This window comes from Pan troglodytes, chromosome 14 (assembly GCF_028858775.2).
Source record: "Pan troglodytes isolate AG18354 chromosome 14, NHGRI_mPanTro3-v2.0_pri, whole genome shotgun sequence".
Classification (NCBI taxonomy): Eukaryota; Metazoa; Chordata; class Mammalia; order Primates; family Hominidae; genus Pan; species Pan troglodytes.
Genome location: NC_072412.2, coordinates 44380885 through 44389039, shown reverse-complemented (window position 1 = coordinate 44389039; position 8155 = coordinate 44380885).

The window sequence follows — 8155 nt, the reverse complement described above, 5'->3', positions numbered from 1 at the left end:
CACCATGTTGGTCAGGCTGGTCTCAAACTCCTGACCTTAGGCAATCCAGTCACCTCGGCCTCCCAAAGTGCTAGGATTACAGGCATGAGCCACCGCACCCGGCCTCCAGTTTTCTTTTTCTTTTCTTTTCTTTTTTTTTTTTTTTATAAAGATGGAGTCTCGCTCTGTCGCCCATGCTGGAGAGCAGTGGCGCGATCTCGGCTCACTGCAACCTCTGCCTCCCGGGTTCAAGCGATTTTCCTGCCTCAGCCTCCCGAGTAGCTGGGATTACAGGCATGCGCCACCATGCCTGGCTAATTTTTGTATTTTTAGTAGAGACAGGGTTTCACCATGTTGGCCAGGCTGATCTCGAACTCCTGACCTCAAGTGATCTGCCCGCCTCGGCCTCCCAAAGTGCTGGGATTACAGCCACTGCGCCCAGCCAATAAATGTTTGTTAAATAAAGGAATATAATTTATAAAGTTTGGAAAGGGTCAGCATATATGGTTTTTGAGAAAAGGAAATGGGTTAATGAACTGCAGAGAAGAAAGCTAAAGATGGGTACAGTAGCTCACTCGGGCCAACTGTATATGAAAAAAGACTAAGAACTTGTCTACCTTATATGATGTGAAGTGTTATTTTAAAGGTGCCAAGATCATCTGATTCTCTGTACCCCAAAATAGCCCTCCCCCCATTGACCTGCTTGCACACCTGAAATTCCATTATTAACTGTACATTCTTTTTCTTCTTTTTAGACACAGGGTCTTGCTTTGTTGCCCAGGCTGTAGTGCAGTGGTGCAATCATGGCTCACTGTAGCCTTGACCTTCCCTTGACCTTCAAGCAATTCTCTCACTTTGGCCTCCTGAGTAGCTGGGACTACAGGCATGCTTCACCGTGCCCAGCTAATTTTTTAATTTTTTTGTAGAGATGGAGTTTCACCATGTTGCCCAGGCTGGTCTCAAACTCCTGGGCTCATGCAATCTGCCCACTCTGACCTTCCAAAGTGTTAGGGTTACAGGCATGAGCCACCAGGGCCCAGCCCTACGTATCCATTCCTACCTGGGTATTGAGTATCAATGATTGTTAATATCACAAAAAGAGAGACAACCAAGTATCTGTTACATACTTCCTGATGGAAGAACACACCACCAACTATGAAATGGCCTTGTCAAAAGATCAAACCTAAAGCTGATTGACATCCGTATACCAAATTATGGCAACTGTAGGGACAGAGGGCATATTATATGACACTACAGTGATGCCATTGCTGAAGCCCTGACTGGGGAATTCTAAAGGACAAACAACTTGAGTTTGTTTTTGTTTTTTTTAACAAATAAATCAAAAGAAAAAAGAAAGAGATAAATTCTAGATTAATAAGAGATTTAAAAGATCAACCAATCGCAATGTATAAACCTTATTTGTGTTACCGGAAAGGGGTTCCAATCCAGACTCCAAGAGAGGGTTTGTGGATCTTGTGGAAGAAAGAATTCAGGGCCAGTCTGTAGAGTAAAGTGAAAGTAAATTTATTAGGAAAGGAAAGGAATAAGGAATGGCTACTCCATAGAGCAGGCCCAAGGGCTGCTGGTTGCCCATTTTTATGGTTATTTCCTGATGACATGCTAAACAAGGGGTGGATTATTCATGCCTTCTCTTTTTAGACTATATAGGGTAACTGCCTGATGCTGCCATGGCATTAGTAACTGTCATGGCACTGGTGGGAGGGTAGCAGTGAGGACGACCAGGGGTCACTCTCATCACCATCTTGGTTTTGGTGGGTTTTGGCCGGCTTATTTACTGCAAGCTGTTTTATCAGCAAGGTCTTTATGACCTGTATCTTGTGTTGACCTCCTAGCTCATCCTGTGACTCAGAGTGCCTTAACCTCCTGGGAATGAGGCCCAGCAGGACTTAGCCTTATTTTACCCAGCCTCTATTCAAGATGGAGTTGCTCTGGTTCAAAGACCTCCGACATTTGATCCTGATTGAAGCAAACTATAAAAAAAGAAATTTATGACATTGATGATATTATGGTTATTTTTTCTAGTCTTTTTTACCTTTAGTTTCTTTTTTTTTACTTTTATTTTAGGTTTGGGGGTCCACGTGCAGTTTTGTTATATAAGTAAACTCGTGTCACAGGGCTTCGTTGTATAGATTATTTCATCACGCAGGTACTAAGCCTTGTACCCAATAGTTATTTCTTCTGCTCTGAAGTCTTAATCTTTTAGAGAACATTATCTCTTGAGATTTGTTTTAAAATAATATAGCAAGGGAGAAGTGAGTGGTGAGATAGTTGAAACCAAATGGGCTCTGGTTGATAATACTGAAGCAGGAGGACGGGTACACAGGTTATTCTTGAAATTTTCCATAATTAGAAAAGTTAAAATTAAAAAAATAAAACAGACTGCCCCTCAGCCAAGTCTTCCGGGCTCCAGAGGGCCTTTTGAAAAACTGTTAGCCCTCGCAGTGGGTTAATATAGTAACAAATGATTAATCATTAACATTTTAGTCTGTGATGGTTTCCAGCAGCTTCACTGAAATGCCTGCCTTCCGCAGCCCCGCCTTTCACCCTTCAGCCCACCTCTCCAGCTTCTCCCTCCGAGACCCCTGCAGCCCCAACATACCCTCCACTTCTCTGCACCCAACCCCTTGCTGCCGGTGCCATTTTGCCTCCTGCAATGACCCCTCTGCCATCCTCGACCTGGCAGAGCCTGCTTATGTTTACCAATCCAGATAAATGCTGCTTCCTTTGTGAGAGCTTCCTCCTCCTCCTCCTCCTCCTCCTTTCTCCCACTTTTCTTCCTCCCCCTCCTCCCCTTCCTCCCCCTCTTCCTCTCTCCTCCTCCCCCTCTTCCTCCTCTTCCTCTGTCAGAATCCATCACTCCCCCCAAAGAGCTCTGATTCTATTGTTCTTTCTATGTACTTAGCACCTTATGTTACATTTTCTTTCTTTCTTTCTTTCTTTTTCTGGAGGGCAGTGGCGCGATCTCAACCTCTGCTTCCCGGGTTCAAGTGATTCTCCTGCCTCAGCCTCTCAAGTACCTGGGACTACAGACACATGCTGCCATGCCCGGCTAGTTTTTTGCATTTTTAGTAGAGACGGGGTTTCACCATGTTGGCCAGGCTGCTCTGGAACTCCTGACCTCAAGTGATCCTCCTGACTCGGCCTCCCAAAGAGCTGGGATTACAGGCGTGAGTCATGGCACCTGGCCTTTATGTTACATTTTCACGTAATATTCCAACTTTTTTTTCATGTAATATTCCAACTTAAATTAAGATGGACATTTTTGGCAGATTAACTATTTGGGTTAATCTATCTGTCTACTCTAATCTCAGTCAAGGCTGGACAACCTTCATTTAAAGGCACTTTGGCCAGAGTTCAGCAGGCCACACTCAGGCTGGATGGGCTGCAGGGCTGCAAATTTGAAACAGCAACAGGTGCTGACAGGCCAAGCAGCTGGGGAGAGACTGGCACAAAGGAGTGCACATGCCCTGGCCCAAAGGCGCACCCACCTCCCAGCTACAGGGGACTGTGGACCCTAGGTTAAGGGCGCCTTTAAATATTCATTCTCGGACCTCATTTTGGATTCATTATTTTATATTCATTTCCTTAACCAGGGCCTCACAAATGGTATCAGTTTAGGCCCTAGAAAGCCTGGGCCCTGGGGCTGGGCGCGGTGGCTCATGCCTGTAATCCCAGCACTTTGGGAGGCCGAGACAGGTGGATCACTTGAGGCGAGGAGTTCGAGACCAAGCTGGCCAACATGGTGAAACCTCGTCTCTACTAAAAACATAAAAATTAGGTGGGCGTGGTGGCGCACACCTGTAATCCCAGCTACTTGGGAGGCTGAGAATTGCTTGAACCTGGGAGGCGAGGTTGCAGTGAGCCAAGATCGTGCCACTACACTCCAGCCTGGGCGACAGAGTAAGACTCCGTCTCAAAAAAAATTAAAAAAAAGAAAACCTGGGCCCCACCCCCTGGCTGCACGATCCACCTTTTCTTGCTGATTTGGAGTTGAGCCCAATCTCTCCCCCACTGGGGAACAGTCCTTATATGTATGGTGACGGTCCCCTGAATAAAGTCTGCCATTCCACTTTAACAAGTGTCAGTAGTGACCCTCCCCTCCCCTCCCCTCCCCTCTCCTCTCCTTTCCTTTCCTTCTTTTTGAGATGGAATCTTCCTCTGTCGCCCAGGCTGGAGTGCGGTGGCGTGATCTTGGCTCACTGATTCCTCTGCCTCCCAGATTCAAGCGATTCTTCTGCCTCGGCCTCCTGAGTAGCTGGGATTACAGACGTATGACACTACACCCAGCTAATTTTTGTGTTTTTAGTAGAGACGGGGTTTCGCCATGTTGGCCAGGCTGGTCTCGAACACCTGACCTCAAGTGATCTGCCCACCTTGGCCTCCCAAAGTGCTGGCGTGAGCCACCACACCCGGCCATGAGTAATTTTTTCTGTAGCACACATCTGGCACGTCCCCTCTCCCTCACTCAGCTCCAGTCGCTCAGGCCTCCCCAGTGCCCCTCAAACATCCCCCCCAACTCCTGACCTTATGCTCGCTCTGCCCTTGGAGTCCCATGTGGCTTACACTCTCATTTCTTTTTCTTTTTTCTTTTTTTTGAGATGGAGTCTTGCTCTGTCCACCAGGCTGGAGTGCAATGGCACAACCTCGGCTCACTGCAACCTCTGCCTCCTAGGTTCAAGCCATTCTCCTGCCTCAGACTCCCAGGTAGCTGCGACTACAGGCATGTGCCACCACGCCTGGCTAATTTTTTTTTTTTTGTATTTTTAGTAGAGGTGGGGTTTCACCGTGCTGGCCAGGCTGGTCTCGAACTCCTGACCTCATGATCCACCTGCCTCGGCCTCCCAAAGTGCTGGGATTACAGACGTGAGCCACTGCGCCCAGCCTACACTCTCATTTCTTAGGGTCTCTGCTCTCTTATCAGAGAGGGCTTTCCTAACCAACCATCTAAATAGCAGTGCCCGACACTCTATCCCGCCTCCCGACTGACATACCATTACCTTCTGATGGGTGAGACCCTGACTTGCTGTTACCGTAGCCCCCATCAGAATGACATCCATTAGAACAGAAGGACCATGAAAGCAGGGACAAGGGCTCTATTTTAGCTTTCACTTCAAGAACACATTTTGTGGGTACTTCATTGTGGATACTTCATAAATATTTGCTTTATAAAGCACAAAACAAAAAATCAGATCAGAAAACAATATGGGCTTTAAAACCTAACAAGACCAGGCATGGTGGCTCACACCTGTAATCCCAGAACTTTGGTAGGCAACATGGTGAAACCTCATCTCTACCAAAAATACAAAACAAACAAACAAACAAACAAAAGCCGGGCATGGAGGTCATCACCTGTAGTCCCAACTACTAGGGAGGCTGCGGTGGGAGAATCGCTTGAACCTGGGAGACAGATGTTGTAGTGAGGCGAGATCATGCCACTGCACCCCAGCCTGGGTGACAAAGTAAGACCCTGTCTTAAAAACAAAAAACAAACAAAAACATCTAACAAGAATGTTGGCATCAAGCAAAATGTTTCATCTGAAAATAAGAAACTCTGGGTATGGCCGGGTGGGGTGGTTCATGCCTGTAATCCCAACGCTTTGGGAGGCTGAGGCGGCAGATCACTTGAGGTCAGGAGTTCAAGACCAGCCTGGCCAACATGGTGAAACCCCCATCTCTACTAAAAAAAAAAAAAATAAATAAATAAATAAGGCCGGGTGCGGTGGCTCACGCCTGTAATCCCAGCACTTTGGGAGGCTGAGGCCAGCAGATCACGAGGTCAAGAGATCGAGACCATCCTGGCCAACATGGTGAAACCCCGTCTCTACTAAAATACAGAAATTAGCCGGGCGTGGTGTAGCGGTAGTCCCAGCTACTCGGGAGGCTGAGGCAGGAGAATTGCTTGAGCCTAGGAGGCGGAAGTTGCAGTGAGCCGAATCCCGCCACTGCACTCCAGCCTGGGCGACCGAGAGAAACTCCATCTCAAAAAATTAACATAACATAACATAACATAACATAACATAACATAACATAACATAAAAAAAAAATAAAATATAAGCAGGGCACGGTGGCACCCGCCTGTAATCGCAGCTACTCAGGAGACTCAGGCAGAGAATCGCTTGAAACCGGAAGGCGGAGGCTGCAGTGAGCCAAGATCATGCCACTGCACTCCAGCCTGGGAGAAAGAATGAGACTCTGTCTCAAAAATGAAAAAGAAGGCCGGACGCCATGGCTCACGCCTGTAATCCCAGCACTTTGGGAGGCCGTGTATATTCAGTAGAGACAGGGTTTCACCATGTTGGCCAGGATGGTCTCGATCTCTTGACCTCGTGATCTGCCGGTCTCGGCCTCCCAAAGTGCTGGGATTACAGGCGTGAGCCACCGCACCCGGCCTTATTTATTTATTTATTTATTTATTTAGTAGAGATGGGGGTTTCACCATGTTGGCCAGGCTGGTCTTGAACTCCTGACCTCAAGTGATCTGCCGCCACAGCCTCCCAAAGCGTTGGGATTACAGGCGTCAGCCACCCCACCAGGCCTGCAGGCGATGTTCTTCAGCCTCCCCCAACCTTCTAAACAGGGTAAAAGGCCCCTGGCGACTATCCCATTGCTGCTTGCCGCTAGGAGCCACACATTTCAAGACTTTTGGCTGGAAAGATAACCGTTTTTACGGTGATACTTCTAAGGTGTTTATCTGTGTGCTTTTTGGTGTAGTGTCAAATCTTCTGGTAAACATGCGATGAACACATATAGACTTTTGGAGGGGACTTATGGCTTGGCCCCCTCTGCGGATCACCCTAGAGAAAATGCAAACATTACCGTTTAGAGCCGCACCCGCAGAGGTAGAAGAGTTTTCTGTGTGAGGACCGGGCGGCGCTGGAAAGTGCTGCGGCCAGAGACCCCCTGGCCTTTGTCTCTCTGGCGGGCGCGGCTGCCCTGCCCGCCCAGGACTCGCCCCTGCGCCCTCTCTGCGAGGCTGCGGAGAGCAGAGGAGGCCGGGCTCTGGCAGCAGGAACTCAAAGACAGCGAGCGCTCCCCGGGCGCTGAGGTCCCTCCGCGCCAAGCCTGGCCTCGCCTGCAGGGCTCGGACGCCGGGGCGGGCTCGTGGCTCCTGCTGCGGGGTCCCGAGGCCGCAGCTCGCTCCGCGCGGATGCTGCTCGGCAGACGCCTCCTTTCTACCTTCTCCTCCACCGCCATTCAGACCAGAATGTACTCGAACATACCCAAATTAAAAAAAAAAAAAGTAACTCATCGGCATTATCCATTTCCTCCTCCTCCTCCTCCTCAACCCTGTTTTCCGGGGACCATGACAAGAGGCGGCATTTCGTGATGACAGTGTGGGCCACTGCAGTCGTTGCTATTTTATAAGCCAAACGGCTGCTCGCTTTGCCCGGGGAACATAAAAATGACCACCTCCGCCCCTCAAAAAAAAAAAAAAAAAAAGAGACGCTTTGTGGTTTGCAGTCCGAGCAGCTGAGAGGCCCTGCCTCTGGCCTCTTCCCGCGCGCTCACAGCCGGGAGGTGTCGCCGGGAGGGGGCGCCCGGGCGCCAGAGGCTCTGAGGTGCACTGAAGCGCCAACCTGTCTCTATTGGGAGCGGTTCAGGGAAGGAGAAAAAGAACAGGAGGAAGCAACCATAAAGAGCATGTTTGGGGAACGGTCACATTTCCTTCAGAGCCAGGAGAATGAGGCTGACATTTGTACAGGTGTAGTCTGGCGAAGAGCCCCAACGTGGCACGTTGCTTAGCGACGGAAGCCAAAGCGTTAATAAAAACCGTTAGGGTGAACACTTACAATAAAAGACAGGTGGTACAAAGTCAATGGATGCTGCCGCATCTCATTATTGAAATTCCTGCTAGCTAAGTGGAAAGAGAGGCAGTCTTGCTTCCAAATTTTCCTTTGCAGAAAGATACCAAGCATTCCGTTGGGGATGGAAGTGGGGCTGTTGGTACATTAAGTCTGATGCGGTTATTATTGTGTAGGCATTCTGACATGGCCAGAGTGGTTAGCATGTGTTTACTATGAACGTATTCTTTCAGCAGTTAAGTACGTAATGTGCAAAACACAGGTGCATCATCACAGATTGTCTTCATTTAAAGTTCTTCATGTATGCATCTGCAGCCACCCTTTTGTATCTTCTTGTGAATACTTTGCCCTGT